Here is a 12,080-nt window from a genome sequence, read left to right on the forward strand (position 1 = left end):
ATCTTTCTTCTTCTCTTTCGGCTTATCGGACTTCTCCTTCCTCTCATCAAAAGTCTCATCATAATGCTCCACCAACCTATCCACAATAGCAAAAGCTTCTTCAAGTGTTTTAATCTTCTGCCTCTTCACTTCATTGCATGCCCAAGGTTTCAATCCAATAATGAAGTTGAACACCTTGTCCCTTTCCGCCATGTCAGGAAGTTCCAGAACTACACTTGCAAACTCCCGCTGATATGTCTGTAGGTTCCCTGTCTGCTTTATGAACTTAATCTTCATCCTTGCTTCCCATGTTTCATCCTGAGGACTGAAATGAGCCTGCAAAGCTTTCTTCATATCATCCCAAGAAGTAATGTCATCAGCACTGCCATTGGCAATCTGATCCATCTGTCTTCTCCACCACATCTTAGCATATTTTTTCAAGAATTGAGCAACCACTTTCACCTTTGTCTCATTATCGGATAGACCTAAGCGTTCCAAGTATTGCTCCATATCCCATAAAAAGTTACCAAGAGTCTTCCCGCTTCTTGTACCATCATAAGATTCTGGTTCTTTGACTTTCACATGAGACACTCCTCCACCTGAGTTATGTCTCACGACCTTCTTCAACACCGCGATCTCATCATTTGCACCATCAAGAGATTTCCGCAAGTTCACAATCTCTGCCAGACCCTTGTCCCTTGCTTCTCCAATCTCCTTGACTTCATTCTCAAGTTGTGTACACTTAAGCTCAGTGTACTCATGCTGAGCCCGAAGTTCATCAAACTCTTCCCTCAGTTGCACATGATCCTCTAGTTCCTTCACGACTAGATCCATCTTTGTAGTCTAGTAAGATTCCAATGCCTCCACTTTCTCTAGTAGTTTTTCAATAAAGGCCACGGTCGCATTGTGGCTAAAGTCACTCGATCCAACATGAGATTCACCTGCCATTTATGCTTCCTTCTTCCTTCTTTGTGATTGAGTATCGACCATCCGACAACTTCACCAAGTTACCTACAACCTGAACCAGCCCTTGTTCCACTTGTATGTGAAACAGCTTCCTTCACCTGCAAGTACCTGCTTCACTGTCACCAGCTTCCAAGCTTCTTCAACCCTGAATACCACTTGTCAAGCTCTTCACCTGTCACTTCGTTCACCAGTTCCAACCATGAGCTCTGATACCAGCTGTCACACCCCCAGGCTGGCGGTATTCTTTCAATCGCTCTTGGCGAGGTGTGGCACCACCGAACACTTTCTTTTCGCCAATAATTATGTTCATGGACTACGCCTAACCATATGTCCTACTTAGTTTATGTTTCTCAACCAAGTAATTATTATGTTTCCTTTATACCAATGAACACCCATACACATTCATTATCATTAGCAATTATACAAGAAAACACAATTTCACAGTATAAAGGGAGGGGAAACTCCCTGAACAATGAGTCTACCCGAATAATATATTATACAATCTTTCAATATTACAAAGCTTTCCAAGTATACTTGGGAAACACCAAGTTTCATACTTAGCCAAATTTACAACTTCGTCACACCTCCGTGTGATAACCAAGATCCTTTTCCCAAGTCGGGCGGGTGCGCCTCACACTAGCTACCAACCAAACTTCACAACCGAACCTTTGCACGACAGGCGGGTGAATTCACCTAAGTCCCCTATCTTCCACCTCCACGTTTGTCTTCACACGATGGATGGGTGCTCACCCAAGCTACACAAGAACCCATGCCAACCAAGTGCCCGGCGCCTTCATCCATTCACTGGCCTTCGCCTTCGTTCTAAGACTCGTGCTACCTAAACGAGCTGCCCAAGGTTGGGCGCATATGACCTGTGCCTTACCTTCTTGCTGCGACCCTTTAACCTTCACACTTCTTCGTAGAAGACTCGCTTGAGCTTGAGCAATTGTTATCCAAATGAAACTCCATCGCATGTTATTTATACGGTGCGTTGGGCAAGTCCTGGTTGCCCAAGCCGACTTGCCAATGCCCTCACATATCGTTTGTTGCTTGCCTTTGTGTTGGTCAGACAACACTTCAACGCACATCCTCCACAATATATGAGGTCGGCCCATGGGTTGAGCCTTCGCTCCCCACACCTATAAACCTTCACTCATCCTCCTTCCATGCATATTATAACATATCCTTCGTGCACTTTGTCAAGGACTCGCACTTCACACTTTTTTCCAACCTTCATTCATCACCGAACTCAGTCGCATATCGGGTGGGCGTGCCAAGGAACCGCAGGTCCTTACAATACCGATGCAACGAACGCAAGAGGAAGGTTGTTGAAAACACAAAGACGGAACAAAGTTGCAATTTCAAGCAGATCCAATTGTGATGAAACCAACTTTGGAGACTCAACCTATGAGGTGATGGTGTGACCTGAAGATCGTGCGAAGGCAGAGAAAAAAATATAGAAGGAGTTGCATGTGCTAAAGTAGCAGCTGAAGTTAGAACAAGAGCTGCATAGAGGAGGGAATGAGTTGCAGCACGGACAGGTATAACAGGGGGCACACCATGCACTCATGGATGGAACTGTGCCCGTACAAGTTATAGATCCATCCCAGCAGTCGTCACGGAGAAGTAATGGTGAGAAGTGTTGTTGATCGCATGCAAGGGAATTCAGCAGTATGCATGTCATTGTGCGCACTCATGTGATCCCATCCATTCAGCACACTCACCGAGGCAAAGACAAGAAGCAAGTCTGACTAGAGCTGAACATGCAGTTGACAGCTGATGCACATGACCACCAACACACATTGGAAGATCAGCACAGAGAATATGCATTAGTGTGTTTCCAGTTTAGCGGCACCCAAGAAGACCATGCGCATGCTAGCAGACGAGTTGGATGGAGGAGCCATACTAATGCACCCGGATGCAACAAAGGCAAGAGTTTGCTTCAGCAAGATGTCACCATGGAGCGCATGCACACCATCATGGATGACCATGCTTGGAATCAACTCACTGCCTTTACCATCACAAGCATGTCAATGAGTTGGTCTCACCACAATGGACCGTGTGTCAGTGACGCCTTGCATGTCTTGCTCAAACCATTTTGTCTAACATGGGCACATGTGCATTGTAATGTAACGTCTTGTCATGTCGAAGTTCAAGTGTCGATAGTTGGATGTAATAGTCATAGAGTAAATGAAGAGTCATGAGGGTAAATGAACTCTCACAAAGGGGAATGTCAAGGGTCACCCCACCCTTTGCTATAAACTTTATATTCTGATTTTAATAATGAATTTGTAGAAAGTCATGTGTCCTAGATTAAGATTAGTTCTTATTTCCTAAGTGCGAGCTTTAATTATCTATATTATGATGTAAACTTATATATTCTGATTTTAATAATAAATTTGTAAAACGTTCTATGCTTTGAGTAATCTCAAGGTGCATCCTACTCACTTGAGAGCTGAATGTTTCAGATTTTCAGATTATAAATTTTGTCTTCCTTCATTTTTAACATCATTATCGTGTGGTCGTAAATCTGCAAATTTGAAAGGCAACAGAATAACATAATAGTCATTGGTCAATTATATGCGTATACTATACAATACTATACAACATTCAATACAGATGTTTAAGTGAAAGGGGACACTTACATGGCAGTGATATACGTAACCTGGTTCAGCACTGGCATTAAAGGGATAAGGTTGATTAGACTCCAACAGAGTGAAGGTAAGGAAAATGGTGGTCATATATCCAGGCTGCATCTTGAACACGTTCTTCCACGTTCTCTCATTAGCAGGAGTTGCGATGACTCTACCCTGAGCATGCTTCTCTATATTGCATGCCACAGCATTGTTCGTCTTGTTCATGCAGCTCTCAAATTCGGTCAAATTTACCAGCTTTATCTGACTGAGGGTCTGAAACAAGCCGAGATGAATATGGAGAGGATGGTTGTCCGGAGTGAGATTGATGATATGCCATAATTTGTTCGTTCCTTGCCCCGGCGTCTCAGTAGCCGGTTCCAGAAATGGTAAAGCATTGAGGAACAAATGGGTCGGATCACCCGTCACGCTGTCGTATTCACACAATGTAATGTAACGCGTTCGGGTGATGTCGTTCTTGTTGGGATGAGGGTATTGTTGAATATGTAATTTCAACGCAGTCGTACCTCACCCAAACCACTCAGCAAAACCGCCTTTCATCTCGGACCGCTTTTGGGTGAAAGTGGTTTCCGTATTTTTGAGCCCGATATAACACAGTGCTGCCGCGTGGTTGTCAGCATACGTAAGCAGACGTCATTTCTCGGGTGCTATCGTTCAGTCAAGTAAGGCCTCCCGATATTCTCCTCCGCCGTTCGATCTGCTCCATCGATCTCCGCCGTCGATTGTTCCAAGATGCATACGGTCAACATTTATGAACTTGCGTGGAGTAAGATTTAAGTTTGGTTGACCATACCTGTTATCAATGTAGTGTCATATGCGTTGGTAAAATTTTTAAGTTTTTCATACGGCATGTATTAAAAATATAAAAATCGTATGTAATAAGTTTTGTTTAAGTGTTGACATTTTATTTTTTTTGGGTATTGCACATGGGAGGAGAAGAAAAACATGTGTTCGCAGTAGCGAGGAAAACCAGAGATTTTTTGCAGCAGCAAATAAAACAAGGAGAGCATAGCACTAAGGAACTAGAGCAAGGGTTCCGAAACCAAAGTGGAGATTAATTTTTAAGAAGACTTTTTGAAATACGCAGTAGCGTGAGAATTTTTTTTATGTAATGGTTTGTGTGTTGGAGAGTTTACGAATTTTTTTGGGTATTACAACTGCATATAAAAAAAATGTTTTTACATCAGTAAATCAATGTAAGAAATTTTTATTTCTACAGCAGTAAATGTAAAAACCTTTTTACAGCAGTAACTGTGAATGAAGATTTTACACAGCAGTGTAAAAATCATTTTGTAAAAGAGGCAGAGTATTTTGGTGAATCCCTCTCAGCAAAGAGGATGAAGTTTGTATCAGACATTTTGTTTTAATGAAAAGAAATCTTTTGTGGTGGTGTAATACTCTGTTCTCAGTAAATTTTTTTTAAAAAGCTTCCCTGTGCAAAAAGATCCTGGAGTAAAGGAAACAGAGCATTGCCTCTGTGTGTTTGAATTGTTTGTTTTTGGGATTTTCTCAGAAAAATCCCCAACAGTGGTATCAGAGCAGGCTTAGGCTCTTTGAAGGTGACAAAGAAGCTAAAGGAAGGAGTTGTTGCAGCAGTAAATCTTCTCCAGCAAAGTGAAGTCTCAGGCAAAAGATTCAGGTATTCCTCAAAGTTTTCTTTTTGTTACTGCTGAAGAGACAGTCAGTGTTTTAAATACACAGTCAAGGAATGGCTAGCACAAGCACTAGCATGGGTATGTTTAATACCCAGCTCCCACAGTTCAATGGGAAAAACTATGACTATTGGGCAATAACCATGACAGCCCTGTTTGCCTCTCAAGATTTATGGGAAATAGTTGAAGATGGTTTTGAAGAACCAGCAGATGAAAATGAGTTCAATGCATTAACTCAGGGAGAGAGAGATCTCCTGAAGAGCAATAGGAAGAAGGATTCAAAAGCCCGTGTGTTGTTGTATCTAGCAGTAGACCAGAGTGTGTTTCCAAGGTTAGCAGCAGCTAAGACATCCAATGAAGCATGGCAAACCCTCAAGACAGCCTATCAAGGCATGGAGAGAGTGAAGACAACAGAACTACAGTTGCTGAGGAAAGATTTTGAGAATCTGTGCATGAAGGAGTCAGACAACATTGACTCATTATTCACACATGTGATTGGTCTGATCACACAGATGAGGACTCATGGAGAAACCATTGAAGAAAGGAGGATTGTGGAGAAAATATTGAGGGTCTTACCCTCAAAGTTTGATGCGATTGTCACCACCATTGAGAAGACAAAGAATCTCTCAAACTTTTCAGTTGATGAGCTTCATGCATCACTGATAACACATGAGCAGAGGTTGAGTAGAAATGAAAACTCATCTCTAGAGCAAGCCTTCAAGACCCAGATGTCCTTTGGAAGAGGAAGAGGTCAAGGCAGAGGAAACAAGAGAGGAAGAGGTAGATGTCAAAACAGAGGTGGAAGGAACAGCCCAGCAAATGCTCAAGGAAGAGGCAGCAATCCAAATCAAAATCAAGGCCAAGGCAGCAGCCAACAAAGAGGACAATATCATGCTCAAGGACAAAGGTATGAAAAATCCAATGTCCAATGCTATTATTGTAGAAAATATGGGCACTATGCCAGTGAATGTAGGAAGAAGGAGCATGATATAAATAATAGACCAAATGCAAATGTCACTAGAGAAAACATCAGCCAAAATAATGTGTTGTTAGCCTGTAACATGGCTGAAACAAACAGTGAAGACATATGGTTTTTAGACTCAGGTTGCAGCAACCATATGACAGGAAACATAGCCTTCTTTTCTGCCCTAGATAAAAATGTGAAATCAGAAGTCACACTAGGAACTGATAGCAAAATTTCTGTTATGGGAAAAGGAGAGGTAAAAATATTTACAAAGCAGGGAGAAAAGAAAACCATAGCAGATGTCTACTATGTCCCTGGAATGAGATGTAACCTCTTGAGTATTGGACAGCTTGTCCATAAGGGGTACAATGTTTTCTTTAAAAATGATGTATGCACCATCATGGATATAGCACCCAGCAAAAGATGCATTGCTGAAGTAAAGATGACAAGGAATAGGATGTTCCCTCTTAGAATAAGGACAGATTTGGAAAACAAAGGAGAAACTGCAGCAGTCACCCAAGAGACTTTCCAAAGCATGCCAAAGGATGAAAATTGGTTGTGGCACTTGAGATTTGGACATCTCAATTTTGGAGGTCTAAATTTGTTGAGTAGGAAAGGAATGGTAAGAGGACTACCATTGATAGAGAAACCAGACAGCCTTTGTGAAGGTTGCATTTTGGGAAAACAACACAGAGAAAGTTTTCCATCAGGGAAGAGCATAAGAACAAAGGCACCCTTAGAGATCATCCACTCAGATTTATGTGGACCGATGCAAGCTCCATCATTAGTAGGCAGCCAATATTTCCTAACATTTATTGATGATTTTACAAGAAAAACTTGGGTATATTTCCTTAAAAACAAAAGTGAAGTGTATGAGAAATTCCGAAATTTCAAGGCACTTGTGGAAAACCAAAGCAGACTGCATATTAAAGTTTTGAGAACTGATAGAGGAGGTGAGTATATCTCCAAGGAATTCCTACGATTTTGTAGAGAAAATGGAATTCATAAACAATTTACAGCAAGGTACACCCCACAGCAAAATGGAGTTGCTGAAAGGAAGAACAGGACCATCATGGATATGGCGAGGAGCATGTTGAAGGCAAAGCATTTGCCAAATGATTATTGGGCTGAAGCTGTAAATTGTGCAGTTTACATTTTGAACAGGTGTCCTACAAAAGCAGTGTTGAACAAAGTGCCGGAAGAAGCATGGAGTGGGAGAAAGCAAGGTGTCACCCACTTGAAAGTTTTTGGATGTGTGGCCTATGCACACATTCCAGATCAGCTAAAGAGGAAGTTGGATAGCAAAGGGGAGAAATGTATCTTCATTGGATACAGTGAGGAATCCAAAGCCTACAGGTTGTATATCCCATCCACCAAGAAGTTTCTTGTCAGCAGAGATGTTCAATTCATTGAAGAGGAAGCTTGGGATGGAAGCATAGAGAAAACAGTGAATGTTAAAAACTATTTGTCTCATGATGAAGATGATGAGGAGGTGGCTGAAATGCATCCCCAAACAGCAGCGCCATCACAAGGACAGCAAGGGACACCATTGAGGATAAATGAGAGTGCTTCTCCAAGCACACCACAAGGAGGAAATTCAAGTGCATCTTCATGCACTTGCACACCAAATGAAAGAGGTAAGAAATTTAGGAATCTAAGTGACATTTATGATGAAGGAATGAATTCCTTATTTGTCTTGTATTGTCATGTTGATGATCCTATTCATTTCGAAGATGCAATTAAAGATAAGAAATGGATAGAAGCTATGGATGAGGAGATGAATGCCATAGAGAGAAACAAAACATGGGATTTGGTTGAGCTACCAAAAGGTAAAGAAGTCATTGGAGTCAAATGGGTTTACAAGACTAAAAACAATGCTGAAGGTAAAATAGAAAGACACAAGGCAAGGCTGGTTGTCAAAGGGTACAAGCAACAATATGGGAGAGATTATGAGGAGATTTTCGCACCGGTTGCAAGAATGGAAACCGTGAGAGCCGTGCTGTCTATAGCAGCACAAAACAAATGGAAAGTCTACCAAATGGACGTGAAGTCAGCATTCCTAAATGGAGTGTTAAAGGAAGAGGTTTACATTGAACAGCCTCTAGGCTATGAGAAGAAAGGTGAAGAGCACAAAGTGTGCAAATTGAAGAAAGCTCTTTATGGGCTAAAGCAAGCGCCAAGAGCATGGTACAGCAGGATAGATTCTTATCTATTGGATAATGAATTTGACAAGTGTGAAGGAGAACCCACAGTCTACATCAAAGAAAAAGATGGTAAAATTTTAATTGTTGTCTTGTATGTTGATGATGTGATTTTCACAGGTAATGATGATCAGTTCATTGAGAATTTTAAATCAGTCATGAAAGAGGAATTTGAAATAACTGACATGGGTTTCTTGAGATACTTCTTAGGCATAGAAGTAGATCAAAATGAAAAAGGAATTTTTATCTCACAAGCTAGATATGTAAATCAAGTGTTGGGCAGATTTAACATGCAAGAATGCAAGGCAGCAATCACTCCCACAGTAATGGGATTAAAACTCAGCAGAGAAGACAGCAACAAGGATTTTGATCCTAGTTTGTACAAGAGTATTGTAGGCAGCCTTATGTATTTAACAGCAACTAGGCCTGACATTATGTATGCTGTTAGTTTAATTTCCAGATTCATGGAGAGGCCAAAGGAGGCACATTGGCAGGCAGCAAAAAGAATTTTAAGGTATGTCAAAGGTACCAAAATGTTTGGAATTTTATATAATGTCTCAGAACATTCAGATTTAATTGAATACACTGATAGTGATTGGGCTGGAAGTGTGGATGATCGGAAAAGCACTTCCGGTTATGTTTTTCATATGGGTTCAGGAGCCATTTCATGGGCTTCTAAGAAACAGTCCATTGTAGCATTGTCTACAGTAGAGGCTGAATATGTGGCAGCTACAGCAGCAGCATGTCAAGCAGTGTGGATGAGAAGAATGTTGAGGAGCTTAGGCCAAGAGCAGGCAAAAGCGACAGTGATCTTTTGTGACAAGTCAAAGAATTCAGTGTTTCATAAGAGAACAAAACACATTGATACAAGGTTTCACTACATCAGAGAATTGGTGAACAATGGAGAAATTGTCTTAGAACATTGCAGGACTCAAGAACAAGAACAGGTAGCAGACATCTTGACAAAGCCATTGGATCAGAAAAGCTTTGAATTTTTGAGGAAGTGTCTGGGTATGACCGAATGCCCAACAGTTGAAATTAAAGGGGAGTGTTGAATATGTAATTTCAACGCAGTCGTACCTCACCCAAACCACTCAGCAAAACCGCCTTTCATCTCGGACCGCTTTTGCGTGAAAGTGGTTTCCGTATTTTTGAGCCCGATATAATACAGTGCTGCCGTGTGGTTCTCAGCATACGTAAGAAGACGTCATTTCTCGGGTGCTATCGTTCAGTCAAGTAAGGCCTCCCGATATTCTCCTCCGCCGTTCGATCTGCTCCATCGATCTCCGCCGTCGATTGTTCCAAGAAGCATACGGTCAACATTTATGAACTTGCGTGGAGTAAGATTTAAGTTTGGTTGACCATACCTGTTATCAATGCAGTGTCATATGCGTTGGTAAAATTTTTAAGTTTTTCATACAGCATGTATTAAAAATATAAAAATCGTATGTAATAAGTTTTGTTTAAGTGTTGACATTTTATTTTTTTTGGGTATTGCACACGGGAGGAGAAGAAAAACATGTGTTCGCAGCAGCGAGGAAAACCAGAGAGTTTTTGCAGCAGCAAATAAAACAAGGAGAGCATAGCACTGAGGAACTAGAGCAAGGGTTCTGAAACCAAAGTGGAGATTAATTTTTAAGAAGACTTTTTGAAATACGTAGCAGCGTGAGAATTTTTTTTTATGTAATGGTTTGTGTGCTGGAGAGTTTACGAAATTTTTTGGGTATTACAACTGCATATAAAAAAAATGTTTTTACATCAGTAAATCAATGTAAGAAATTTTTATTTCTACAGCAGTAACTGTGAATGAAGATTTTACAGAGCAGTGTAAAAATCATTTTGTAAAAGAGGCAGAGTATTTTGATGAATCCCTCTCAGCAAAGAGGATGAAGTTTGTATCAAACATTTTGTTTTAATGAAAAGAAATCTTTTGTGGTGGTGTAATACTCTGTTATCAGTGAATTTTTTTAAAAAAACTTCCCTGTGCAAAAAGATCCTGGAGTAAAGGAAACAGAGCATTGCCTCTATGTGTTTGAATTGTTTGTTTTTGAGATTTTCTCAGAAAAATTTCCAACAGGTATAAAACCAATCTCATTGGGATCGAGGTGTCGGGTTCCTTAGTCTTATCAATCACAAATTTCATAACTTCGTTATTGAGTTCATCGACGGCACTTCCTGAGTGGTCAGTATAGGGCGTGTTGTTTGTGAGGATGGTCTCATCCGTGGATGACTTAGTGAAGCCGATGATGACATTTGCGATCTCAGAGTGGGTTAACATAATTGACCGCGCTCATGTCCGTCCATATTCGGGAATCAGCAATCGACTTAAGAATATCCATTTTCTCCCCGGGCATGGTCATGGCAGATTGTTGAGTTGCTGGACATTGACTTAGTAATATTAAGATTGGGGAGGCTCCGTTCTCATTTAATCCCTCTGTAAACCACGCCAATGAGTTCCCATCGCTCTGCGGTTCATGGATTCCACCATGCAGGTGAACGACCGTTGGGACTCCGCCGTGTCTGGGCTGGGCAGTCACAATGGTGGGATCCCACGGAAGAATATGTCGAGAAGGCAGATGATTTTCCCACGTCACGAACGTTTCTACGCCTTGGATGGCTTCGATCGTAGGACCTGGTACACTCGCACTCTCCCTCGATGTTCCATATGCAAATACAGTACTTGAAGGGAAATCTCTGTGAAATTTCTGTCAAAAGAACACAGAGCATAATACAATGGAATACAATGTGTATCATTGGGGATATAAAGGTCATGTACCCATTTTTTCTCAAACATCCCAATCCGAAGCTCGCCCGCCTTTAAATATCCATCTTGGCCGACGATATACCCCTTTAGCATGGGCATCTCTGGCAGCTCGTCCACGAACATCTCAAAAGTCGAAGCTATCTCCTGCAATTCCTCCTCAGTCACATTCGCATTCAGTCACATTAGCAGGACACAATTCTTATATTCACATGAGAGTTTTTTTTGGGTTGCGAAAGTGAATCGAAATTCATTGCTTAATAATATGTTTCTCTTGTTGCTGAGCAAACAAAGGCAAAATATTTATCCACCGTTCAAGGTTGAATTAAAAACTACAGTTTCCTTTTCCTCCAATGTTGCTTCCAGCGTCCCGCAAAGTTTCAAGTTACAGTCATTTATCGAAACTAACACCCTTGAAGTCTCCCGAATTCAAGAGTCAGATGTACCATCTTCGCCTTCAGCGTTCGCTCCTTCCCTTCGATTATAGTTTCTTCCCTTGCAACATAAAGTTCCTCAGGGGAATTTATGGCGAGAATTTATTGCGGTGAAAGTTCCTCGGTGTTGTTATGTACAGATTTTATCGGTCTAGCGGTGAAGTTCCTCAGGTCGCCTCTTTGCCGTTTCCCAAATACAGCTGGAGTTGTAAAAGCTGATATACTTTTTTCGGGTGGATTTTTTGAGAGTGTTGAACTCCACAGTACTGTAGGGAAAAACTGTGGCTCCAATCACGAGGGAATCGTGAGGTCTTGAGTTCTGAGATCTTGCCATGTGGTAAAAAATGATTTCATGAAGGAGGAGGAAAATCGAAAGATTGTATTGGACAAATATGTTTAGGGAAAACCATAGATGAATACTTTCAGTGTAAAAATAATTAGTAATTAAATTATTATTTTAAAATAATTA

At 41.1% G+C, this 12,080-nt stretch overlaps 1 pseudogene; it reads right to left on the minus strand.

Annotated features, from left to right (window-relative positions):
* Positions 1-3,409: 3,409 nt before the first annotated feature.
* Positions 3,410-11,369, minus strand: LOC149192977 (multicopper oxidase LPR2-like; annotated as a pseudogene).
* Positions 11,370-12,080: the final 711 nt, after the last annotated feature.

This window comes from Pinus tabuliformis, chromosome 2_2 (genome assembly GCF_031772625.1).
Source record: "Pinus tabuliformis cultivar Carrire ecotype Pingquan chromosome 2_2, CPIR1, whole genome shotgun sequence".
Taxonomy (NCBI): Eukaryota; Viridiplantae; Streptophyta; class Pinopsida; order Pinales; family Pinaceae; genus Pinus; species Pinus tabuliformis.